This window comes from Gymnoscopelus microlampas (genome assembly GCF_963454915.1).
Source record: "Gymnoscopelus microlampas genome assembly, chromosome: 2".
Classification (NCBI taxonomy): domain Eukaryota; kingdom Metazoa; phylum Chordata; class Actinopteri; order Myctophiformes; family Myctophidae; genus Gymnoscopelus; species Gymnoscopelus microlampas.
In genome coordinates, this window is record NC_139939.1 from 22,987,052 (window position 1) to 23,000,109 (window position 13,058).

A 13,058-nucleotide genomic window follows, 5' to 3' on the forward strand; every position below is an offset into this window, starting at 1 on the left:
GTTCAGCAGGTGGTGGCTTTGCGGACTGGTCAGCTGCTGTCTAACCGCTAGGGAAGATACGGCTTTAGCTTGTGCTGATTGGTCAGCTACCATATAACCCATGGGAAGATATGAGTAAACCATTCAGTGCAAGCTTATCACCCTCTGTGTCCTTTTATCACACATCTCACCCGGGATGGATGGATGGATGACTGAATGAATGAATGACCATACTGTAAGTGGCGTGGTGGTTAAAAACATTACAGTGCTTTAGTGACTACTATTGACTCCAGTAGTCAGTCTCTTTTCGCATAAAGCAACAGAGATTATTGAGGCAGAAGCAATGCAGAGCCATATATCCGTGCAGATTCATTACATTTAGGCTTAAGTGGAGGGGAGTGTGTAGGCTTACACTTGATATCATTTCCTGTGATGTTTGTGCCTGCAAACGGGGGACATAAAATACAGTAGTCAGTGCAGAGAATCAAATGCATGATGTGCTTTGTTTCAAAATGAGACATTGTGACATCTGCTCTCATAAAAAAAGATTGCTGGCATGAAAGTGACATTAACTGTGGAATATTATTGAAGTTATTAAATATGAAATATGACACAAACCCCTTTGTTAACCTGCAACCTGTCTTCTTTTACATTATGAGTGGTCAGTGATTGTATCTAACATGTAATTTACATGTAAAGAGGATACATATATACTGTAGGTCTTTAGATCTAATTGCTCCTTTGGATTAGATGAGGAACTCTGGGCTATAGAACTGTTTAGCTTTTCAGATCACTGGTTCTCAAACCTTTTCATGTCAAGGACCCCTAAATTGCTGAATTGCTGCAGACCCCCAACTGAAATAAGTGTGTGTGAAGGACCCCATAAGAGAAGAAAAGAAAAAAAGAAGCAGTTCTACAAGCTCTCGATACGACGCGGTGAGCTTGCAGATAGGCTGTTTTTGAATTGCTGAAGCATAACATAGGGCTAAAACGGATTTTGGTATTATTAATCTTCTTTTGCTGGGAACCCCTTAGGGACCCCATGCGGTCGCCGGACCCCACTTTGAGAACCACTTTTATACATTACAAGGAATTACAACAATGAAGCCCTGTGTATGACTTACAGCAGCTGTGATATTAGACTTAAGCTATGTTCAGATATGGATACCGTTACATTTTCGGGGAAACTAATCAACATAAGTTGCCGGCATAGGTAGTAGGAGAGAGACGTTCTCACATGCTGTATTTTCCTGTAAAAATTGCGATATGTACTGTTCTCATTCTTGCCGGAATAGTCGAATGCAATACTTGCTACTCACGTGAGATATGACAGTAAGCACGCAGACTATAGGTATTTGATGAGAATTATCAATGTCATCCATGATCCATCCAGGCTGGCAAACGGCTGTAACTTTATCCATTGAAATAAAAAAGGGGAGAACAAATGGGTTTCTGCTGAGGAAACAGCTATGAAAGCGACCATTTACAGGCATAATAATAATGTGATATGTTCATCATACATTATCACAGGGATGCGGGGGTTAACAAAGGTGGACTGCTGCTCCTGCAGCCAAAAATCTCCTCATGTCCACGCCAAACATATCTTGAAATGTCAACTCGCTCGTTCTTTTTTAAACGGCCCCTTAATTAAAGCATTAAGTACAGCTGTGTGGTGGTACGCTCTCTCTCTCTCTCTCTCACTATTAAAGCTTGTTGCTCTACCCAACAAAGAGAGAGAGAGAGGCGACCATACTGTATGTTTATATTGACACTAGAGTTTCGGGGGGCTACGCCCCCCTCAACCCCAGCCGCGCACGGGGCCCAGCGTCGCCGTGTGTATATTGGGGGACCCAAATCGCCGGAGTGAAACTGTGGAAAAGTTTTTTTGAAAAAGGAAATAATTGGAAGAAATAATATTTGTTATGTTTCAGGGGGTCCACAGGGGGTCCGCGGACCCCCTGATGGTCCACTGACCCCCTGTGGAGTGTTGGGACGCGCGGGGACACCCCTGGAACATTGCGGACCATTTGGGTTTTTTTTTTTTTTTCATGAAGGTGGTTGCTTGTTTCTGGCGCAGGCTGTGCAAACCTGGCAACCCAGCGCATGGTGCCGCACGTTTAAGTGGCGTAGCGTCATGAGGGTCAGTGGGGCCGTGGCTCGGTCAGTGAAGACCCTGTAGTGCGGATGATATGTGGCATAGAGGGGCAGATTGTAAATCCACAGAGGAAACATCCGTGGGCTACCATTGGTTCAGCGATGTGTGCGGTCGCCCTGCGGCCCCTCCTCCTCCACCAATGTGCAGTATTGAGAGCCCTGACGTGACAACAATTGGAGCGATGGGCACTGCACTGTGGTTGGTTAGGGTACACCTAGGGCCCAGGTAGAACCCAGTTAAAGCCTGCATGGGCAAACCCAGTTAGGACCCGCCTTGGTCCCACATAAACATGGCTAGTTGGGGCCCACGTAAGGGCCAGGTAGAAGCTACTTATAGCCTGCATGGGCATCGCAGTTGGGACTGAAGTGGATGCCGCTGACATTGCTGACATGGGGTCCATATGGTTTAGCCCACCTTGAAACCATATGGGAACTACGCTGGCATGCTGGCTGTAATGCAAACGCTGCATCATACCTGCAGTGTGTAGTTTGATGTTGTGTGTGTAGCAGATATACCTGCAGTGTGTAGATCAATGTCCATAGGAAAGTCAATGGCCAGCAGTGTTTTTTTCCCCCAGCAGAGTTTCTAGTGTCTCTGTGTCTCTCTGGAAGAGGTTGCACATGAACTCTGCAGCCGCACTGAGGCGCTCCAACACAAACACTCGGACATTAAGCTGCTTCACACAACAAATATCAGCACCACGCTGCTGTTTGTCCAAAAGACACAATATCTCCTCTCCCACCGACGTCATGTGTTCATTTATCGACAGCCGTACAGACTCCTTTTGACACATTTTACGTCGTTTATCCAGCTCTCACTGACTCTCCACATCGGGCTGTTCTTTTGCTGCGATCAAGTCAACGATGTGAGAGATTTGCTATCACAGACGGACGGACAGGGGGTGAAACAGTCTTGCGCCATGCCTTTCGGCCTGGCGGAGACAATAAAAAACCGAAAGTAAAGGAAATGGCCATTTCTGCAACAGAAGTAGTCAATAAACTATGCTATGAAAAGATGGGGCACATTGGCAAAGAATGTAAGAAAGAGGCAATCATGTAGAAAATAGCCGATCTCCAAGCGTACAAAGCCTGTCACCGTGAGGCGTTTCGAGCTTGTAGATCGGCTATTTTCACAATATTTACTTGTGGAACGGAGTCAAACAGAATGGGGGGGTCCCAGATCAAGTACGTGTATTTGGGGGGGGGGGGGGCGTGAAAGGGTTGATAAACACTGCTTTAATCGGAGCGAAATTATCTGAAAGTACTACATGACCATAATGCAGCCTAACTTGCGTTGCACGGGGCGGTCCTGCCATTACGTTAGTTACTGTAGTTGCTGTGGAGCGACATAGTTCTCCAGAAGACACACACAAACATACACCATCTACAATGGACGAACTGAGCAGCAATATAGACATTCACCACACGAGCGTGCATTGTTGACAAAGTGATTGCACAGGCGCTGCAGGCATGACAACCAGGTTAGCGTTAGCGACATGGCAGCTATCACAGCGCCCTGTCCGTCGTGCTGCAACTGCCTGTGATGGCTACAGCAGTAACAGCAAGCTGTCTGCGATGCCATTGTCTGGAGACTGCTCTTAGCGTGACACAACCAATGAGAGTGAGCGCTGTAGTTGTTGCTAAGATACGGTGGCGTCTCTGGCCCATAGCTTGTAGATCTCTCACACATGATTGGCGTAGGCTGCGTTGCCAGGTCTGACTTTGTGTCTAAGCAATGGTCGGCTTATTTTTGCGCGCCTTTGGGCTCGTTTGCATTGTGCGCACGGCAGCGCTTGTGTAGCGTACGTCAGCGCGACGTGGCAACGGACGTGGCAACGTGAAAGGTGATTGGCTGGTGAAAAGAAACACCCGACGTTACACCAGAAATGGTGGCTGGAGAAAATGGTGACCAAAAAAAAAGTTTGGAAAAAAAGGAAAAAAACCCCGCAGCGGCTGTGTGCTGTTGTGGTGATGAGGTCGTGCGCACGGTAAACGGTACGAAGCTGCCTCCCCTTCCGTTTTGTCCGACATTTGGTGAGTAGAATTAATTATGTTGCGCGGTGGAAAAGGTGTAGTTAGCAGTGAGATGTCCCCTACGCGAGGCGTAAATTCAGCGCGGCCGCCGTGGCGAGTCAGTTGCCGACATGTGGTCTGGCGGTGCGTTGTTTAGTCGATAACAGAGCTGTGGGGTGTGGACACCGAGGGTGCGGAAGTTGGTCGGCATTTATATAGTTAGATAATATTATGGTCAAGGTGAAACTCACCCACAGTGAGTAAATGCATAAATGCCGAAACAAGATTGCCGCCACTAAGAATTCTGTGCACGTTCAAAAATGACACCAAAATCAAATATACCAAAACATTGCCTGCAAATCTTGTATATCTGAACGGGGCATAATGTTGTGATTGTAATGCAGAAGGTGGTCAGTGGGGACTTGGTCAATGATTTCCAGACCAACACTCATTATCTGGACGGAGGCTTGATGCTTAGAGCCACGAGTCAATGGGTCCTGCTCAGATGTGCGTGCGTTCGTGCGTGCGTGTGAGCGTGTGTGAGACAAAAGGAAAAGGAGGGGCTATAAGAGATAGGGATTGAGGGAAATGTTAACAGGCTCATTGGTTCCCTGAGGGCCCGTCTTATTCTTAAGCAAATCGTTGCTGTCGATGGAAACCTTGTACATCCAAAACCGTTTTTATTATTATTCTTAAAACATTTTAAATTAGTGAAAGTAGACAATACTACAAACTCACTGATCTCCCAAGTAGATCTGCTATTTTCAGAACCTTTTTGCGACACTCTTGTATGATGAAGAAGGGCATTCATTTACAAAAAACACAAGTTGAAATATAGAGGTACAAGGTTTCTGCCAGTCTACAGAAGATCACTGAATGACTACTAGAGTTATGACACACTGTGGGCTACAGGTGCTGGCAGTGGTTTGGAGAACCTCCAAAGATCTTGGAAGCCGAAAGGCTCTGACAGACAGTGAGCATCAGATGCACCCGTCAAGAAACGAACCATGTTGTTAACGGCTGTAGTCAAACTGGAGGTGTCAAGTGTATGCGTCAACCTGTTGATAAGTCTTTCAGAGCTCAGTTCTATTTTTGAGCATTGACAGGGGGAACAGACCACCAAAACACAACGTGTATAATGGTATCCACTATCCCAGCAATCGAAAAAATCTGATTTGTATTGCAGTGTGTATGTATGTTTTTATTTTCATTTGTTTGACCCTTCTACATTCTCTATTAGGAAATGTAAGTCTGATTTTTTTTTTAAATGTTAAGGTTGTCACATATCCTGAAAAATAGTTTTTCTGTGAAACCTACAGTAGGCCTGTCTTCCATTGCAATACTAACTGGTGATGTCAATGCTTTAAATGGCAAAACTATACGCCTTGTTCAATATGATTTCAAACTAGCCGCATATGAAGATACAGATGCTTTGACGCTTCAAATAATTCTCCTACTTTTGTGAACAAGTCAGTGGCCTCACTTGCTGCCATGTGAAGCTTTCTATCTGTCAGAGCCTTAAATTAATTACACATAGAGATTGTAAGATATAGGTTGAATAGTCACTTGCATTTAAGTATTTTGATTTGGATTGCAAACCACTGGTACTTGGACATTATTTTACCTGCTCTGCCATAGGGACTACTGAAATACATCAAGTAGATGGGAACCACTGGTAAAGAATTGTATTTTGTGACACATTGTACATTTTACCAAGACATGGCACACTGCATGTCTATACACTTATAAAGATATGACAGGGGGCGGTCTTTGTAAGGAGTGTAGCTATAGTTCCGTGGTGGTTTGATCCCACTGGGGCCCCCAGGGTCCCTGCATTGCTGGGGAAAGGGACACGTCATTTTGCTGCTAAATTAAGCACAGAACAGGAGATATGACCTCTGTGGAATAAATGGCTTCAATGAGGTAATGAAGACCCCAGGGGATAAAGGAATCCTTCCTTGGCCCCCGCTTCTTTTCTCTTTCTTTCTTTTTCCTTCAGCCCTTTGTGTGTGTGTGCGTGTGTGTGCGCGCACTAGCATTTGTGTGCTTATTACCCCGTCTCTTAGTCAGTTTATTTCCTCTGATCAAGAGAATAGTGTATTATGTAGGATGTTCTTTGGAGAGCCTAGGCAGCCTCAATACGACACTATGGATCTGTGTCTTACTTAGCAAAGAGAGTAGTCTCGGACAACCTGAATTGCACTTCATCAAACACCCCAGACCCTCTTCAGTGACCTAATGATTTCCCCATCATTCTGCGGCCATCTATGACAATAGCAAAGTGAGAAGACTCTTCACTGTAGAGGGCCCTTAGTGCCTCGTATTAGGACCTGTCATGATTTCCTCTCTTCACTGTAAAGACCACTAGTAGAATAAAAAACAAAAGAAAAGCATAGTTTCATTTTGTGATTCGCTGCTGTTTGGTGCATGAATGACGCTATTTATCAACCCTTCTATGCCTGTATTTCTGGCTATCGTTCTCTTCCTTTGAGACCACTACCCTTCCCTAATGCTGCTGCTACACGCTCTCCCTCTATACATAAAAAATCATAACAATCATTGATGATCCAGCGGATTGAGTCATTATATCACAGCTAAGCAGTGTTGTTTGCATCGGGCCAACAGCACAGTACCTGATAAGGTTGTAGCTGTGTCTGTGTTGACCACATTGATCCTAGTGTCCCTATTCGGGTCATGTCATAATAGGTGAACATTTGGTGAAAATGGCTAATCTACAAGCTTAGAACGCATCACAACATGCAACAGTGTTTATCGGGTTTTGCTGCTTGGACCTATACAGTATAAGTGATTGACATATAAACCCGTCTTGATTCTTTGATCCTTTGTTTTAAGTGGTTAAATATACCAGATTCTTTCCATCTTAATGTCTCACATGCTGCATAGACTATTTGTAGATCATCAGCATCACTCTAATCCCCCCACAGTATTAAGGACAAGCAAGTATTTACCAAGATTTGCACAATGGCCCCTTTCTCACCGTTCACATTCATTATTGTAGGACACAGCCAGGGCTGAGTTGATCAAGTCATACTGTGGATTAGGGCTGGGCAATTAGCCAAAACATATTGAAACTGATATTTAGAACCATTAACCAACTTGTAACCAAATAATCGAGGCAAAAGTTGAAATAATCATGATACTGATTTGTAGTCATATCGCTCAGCCCTGTGTATGGTACACCTGGTGTGTGTGTGTGTGTGTGTGTGTGTGTGTGTGTGTGTGTGTGTGTGTGTGTGTGTGTGTGTGTGTGTGTGTGTGTGTGTGTGTGTGTGTGTGTGTGTGTGTGTGTGTGTGTGTGTGTGTGTGTGTGTGGACATATGTGTGCCGGTGTGTGTAAATGTAGCAATCGCAGGTCTCAAATTGCTCTAGTCTCACGTTGCCAGACGATCTGAGAGCTCAGAAGCATTTAGAGATTGACTTTTGAGTCTAGGCCGGATAACTATCTGGTACTGTCGTTTGTGCTGTTTGAAGCCAGCAGAGTTCCTCGATCAATGCTCTTTCTGCTAAGTGTGATGACACCAGCAGGCAAGTCCGACAGCTGGAAACGGCGTATTATTGACATGAGCCTTTTCACCTCAGGGCCCGCTTCATGCCCGTCTGTGTGTGTGTGTGTGTGTGTGTGTGTGTGTGTGTGTGTGTGTGTGTGTGTGTGTGTGTGTGTGTGTGTGTGTGTGTGTGTGTGTGTGTGTGTGTGTGTGTGTGTGTGTGTGTGTGTGTGTGTGTGTGTGTGTGTGTGTGTGTGTGTGTGTGTGTGTGTGTGTGTCGCGCGCGCCTGCGTTTTGTGCACATCTTTGTATTTATTGGCTGTCATGTCTCTCTCTCTCTCAGCTCCCTACCTTTGTCAGTGAGTGTATCTGTGTGCAAACTGACACACACGCACGCACGCACGCACGCACGCATGCATGCACACACCTCTTTTCATAGAGGGGAAGCATGCTGTGCAACACATCACAAACACATGACAAACACGTCAGGGGGGCTCAAATGTGTTTGTATAAAGGTGGTATCCCAAACAGTGCTTGACCTATACATGCAGTGTTGAAAGTGTTTCACCCAGGGTGTGCGGCTTGCATCGACTTCATATACTGTATCTGTCTGCTTATGGGAAGAGGCTTATCTTTGATTTATACTTTGTTGTGCGTGGGTGTTGCACACAGTTGTTGCATGCGAGTCTTGTGAGAAGGTGTTGTGCACCCGAAAATAGCCGATCTACAAGCTCACAATGCGTTGCACATACTCTATCAGTCTTTAGTCATATCTAAATGACCAGGTACAAGCAATGGAACCGTGTGGGTGTTCAGTCTAGCTGCAAACAGCAATTTTCTCCACCTTGTGTAATGTGAGTGTAATTGCTGTGCAAGTACCATAATGGACATACAAGAGCATATCAATCCAAATGTCAGTTTAGATTTGTTGATGCAACGCTTAACTGTTTATGTTTCTCTTTCTATTATGTAGTAAAAGATCTGTCCACTGTGAATACCCTTTGACACCCTCCATTTAGATGTTATTAATTGAGAGTCATTAGTGACAGTATAGACGTTTGGCATAGGGGTGCTAATCCCTAAATGTCAGTGCAGTTTACACTTTGTCAGAACTGCTGGCTGGCTGCTTCCCTCTGCAAAATAACTAAGAGTGTAAAAAGTGACCCGCACAGGGTTAAATCAGAACTCTTTTGCTTTGTGTGCGGCGTTGAGCTTGTGTTTATTTGCAGGCAGGCAAGAGCTTCATTTTTGTAAACAGAAAGATGGAATATTGGATCATCTCTCGCTGTGTGTGTATGTGTATAAACATTGTGCGTGTGTGCGTGCGTGTGTGCGTGCGTGTGTGCGTGCGTGCGTGTGTGCGTGCGTGCGTGCGTGCGTGCGTGCGTGTATTTCTCTGTCCATCAGGGCACAGTGTGAAGGCACATTTGAAATGTTGCTATGGAAACCGATTGCTGCTGTAAAACAAAAATACAGATCCAATTGTCTATCTATGTATCTATGTATCTATGTATCTATGTATCTATCTCTCTATCTCTCTATCTATCTATCTACTGTAACTATCTATCTATCTCTCTATCTCTCTATCTATCTATCTACTGTATCTATCTATCTGTCTATCTGTCTATCTATCTATCTACCCACACACGCACACACGCGCGCACACACACACACACACACACACACACACACACACACACACACACACACACACACACACACACACACACACACACACACACACACACACACACACACACACACACACACACACACTTCCTCCATCCACCAGGTTTCTTGTTGCTGTTCCTCCCAACTCTTTCTATTCGTGTTTCTATCCTTCTCTTCTCTTCTCTTCTCTTCTCTTCTCTTCTCTTCTCTTCTCTTCTCTTCTCTTCTCTTCTCTTCTCTTCTCTTCTCTTCTCTTCTCTTCTCTTCTCCTTTACCTGCCTTCCTCCCACATGCTCCCTCTTCCTTCTCTCCCCACTCCATGGCTTCCTCACAGAAAATGTAAGCTTGTTCACAATTAGTATGTGCACCTGCAATTAGGGCTGACAAAAACCTCTGATAATTAGACCTTTTAGATGGACCGTTTTAGCAGATCATCCCCCCTCCCATCCTGTTTCCCATCCTGGATAGAATACACATGGGATCACACTATGAGCATTGTTTTGCAGGTGTTGTGTTGTTTTGTTTTGTTTTTACCAGATTTTTTATGTTTTGCTGTTGTTAATCTTGGCCTCCGTTTTACTTCAATTCATCAAGTATTTTCTTATTTTGTTGGATTCTTCATTCACTGTGAAGGAATTAAAACGAAAATTTGTCTCGTATTGAAGACACAATGGGGTGAGAAATTTATTGGGTGAACTCTTCCTTTAAAGGCGTAGTTCACCCAAAAAAAAAACTTATTTCCTATCAATTACACACCCCATGAAGCCTTGAATTCATGGAGATGTTTTTTTTTTTTTGCGTAAAACTGTGATTTTAACACAGATTCTGTTATTTTAACTATTTACACAACACTGTATACAATTAAGTATAAACAAAAAATATTATAATGCTTAAAAGGAGTAGTAAAAAAAAATGTATTCTATCAATTACAAACCCCATGAAGCCATGAATACATTCTTTTGTTTTTTCCTAAGCCAATAATTTTATGACCGGGTATCGGGAGACTCAAAGATCAGATTTTTTTTTGTGTGAACTACTCCTTTTAAGTGTTATTTTATTTTTGGGGCGGTGTAGCCGCCCCCTATAAGTGAGTTTTGGACACAGACCAAAAAATTTGTGTACCCCCTAACCCATCCATTGTTAATGCAAATCGATACTTTTTTCATATCAGCCAATCACATTACAGCTAGTGTCATCACCACTAACTGTAATGTGATTGGCTGACTTTGCAAATTCAGGACTGTGATTGGCTAGCGAAACACATGACACATGTGCAGCCCTATGAATAGCAGTATGGACTTTAAAAAAAGTTATTTGTCCTTTTTTTAAAGTGAGTCATGTTGTGATGACCACACACCGCCCACTTCACACTGGGTGTGATTTTTTATTTATACTTGACTTTATACAATGTTAGTAGTATATAATATGATTAGTGTAGAAAACATTCAGGGCATATCTGCCAGCACTAGCCTATATATGGAGATCCCCATAGATGGAGACAATCGACCTGCCAAGTCGTCATAGAGACCTAAACGTGCCATATGTACGGAGTCTGACATCAGCAACCTCTGCCCAGATCTCCATACATAGAGATAACCGTCACGTCCAGGACTGACAGCATAGTCCCATATTCGGGCATAACCGACAGTATAAAAGGCTCGATGTGCCTTAGTTGAGTCCTGTCCCAGCAGCGACTCCGAGAGAGGTTAACCACTAACAGAGAGAGAAGCATCAATAGAAAACAGTAATAGTTAGTTAGCACAGCCTAAAGCATATTCTCATAGTGGACTTGGATTTGTCTGTCATGGGATGCAGGATCCCAACACCAGGGAGCTGCAGGGGGAAATGGAGTTTATATGACAAACGGTGCAACTTTGCACATTTATGACGCCCCCTATGGGCAGAGGTAAAAGCACTTTTGTAAGTGCACTCTATAGAGGCCCCTCAACATGCAATACCAATTTGGAGATGATTGGATCTTGCATTCATGATATATTATTATTATTAGTATAATATATGATGTTTTTGTAAGAAATGGACTGCGCCCACAACTTGTCACTGGTCATTGTCACATGACACATGGGTGGAATTGAAATTGCTTAGAGGTCCCTCAATGTTTGATTTAGGGAAGATCAGATCGGTTCATGGTTTGTGCCATTTTTTTTTAAATGGGCCCTGCCCTCAACTTTGTAAGTAGGAATAGGAATAAGGAAAATCTGACTGATAACGTCATCATTTAACTCTAGAGATAATGTGTACCGATTTGTGTGACGGTTGGACAAACTCTGTAGGACTAGGACCAAAAAGTGTCAGGAAATCTAGTCAGGCACAAATTGACGGATAGATAAAAATGGCAGGTTGAAAGTGGTCAAGGTCACATATGTATCTATTGGCTGGCTCATCGGTCAAACACAGAATTTCAAAATACTCCTCACCACCTACAAGGCCCTCAACAACCTACCTCCACCCTTCCTCTCCGACCTCCTTCCTGGAAATCCCCAGGAACGATCGCCTCACCTGGCGTAATATAGCATTCTCAGTTACCCCTCCTCCCTTTGAATCTCCCTTCCAACCCACATCAAAGCAGCCTCCACCCTCTCTTTTTTGAACACCACCCTCAAAACCCAACTCACGCATGCCTAAACCAGTTCATCCATTTGTGTTGCTTTACCATTCTATTTTCAACTGTTTCACTTTTAATCTTCTTGTGTAGCCCCCCCCCCCCCCCCCCCCACACACACACACACGCCCGCACAACACTCAAAACACTATGCATTATTCAGAAGTCAGAAACCACAATTTTCACATCATGCTATGACTAATCGTGTTTCTCCCCGCCTGACGCCTCCCTCTCCCCCTCCCCCCTCCCCCCACACACACGTCCCCCTGCTCCTCCTCCTCGTCCTCCCAGCTCCTCTTTCTCTCTCCCCTCTTGCTCTCTGCATGGCTGTTAATAGAGGAACAGTAAATAACAGCAATAATAGTAAATAATAGGTCTGTAGCTGGCATCAAAGAGCAGTGAGGGCGTGTGGGAGGAGCGGGGGGGGGGGGTGGAAATGAAAAGAAAGGAGTGTAGTGAGAGTGAGTTAGGAAAGAGAGAGAGAGAGAGAGAGAGAGAGAGGGAGAGGGAGAGGAAGAGAATGAACAAGAGCATCAGTCAGAACTGGTCTGTGTGATTGTCTAATGGTCACTTAGCCTGGCAGCCAGTCCATGAAGCTCTGAGCCCGTCAATATGTCAAAATGCACCCGCGCTGTCTTTATTCACTGAACGCACATGTACGCGCGCACACACACACACACACACACACACACACACACACACACACACACACACACACACACACACACACACACACACACACACACACTGGTCTTTGAAGTGTGCCACAGGGTCCCTCCAAGGCAGTCACAGCACAAAATAATGGATCTGCCGTTTGTCACTTGATGCTTTATGGAAACATAGGCTCCTCTCAAAGGGCACTGTGAAATGGTCAAGCGTTAATTTAACCCTGAGAGTGTACAAATGGAACCAAATGGACCCGTGTGTGTGTGTGTGTGTGTGTGTGTGTGTGTGTGTGTGTGTGTGTGTGTGCGTGTGCGTGTGCGTGTGCGCGCGCGCGCGCGTGTGTGTGCTGATATCCTGGCAATGTGGGTCATTCACTTCCCGTTTGAGTCTACAGCAATGGTGCTCAAAGTGGGTTCCGGGGAGGGACCCCCAGGGTTCCTTAGTGCTCA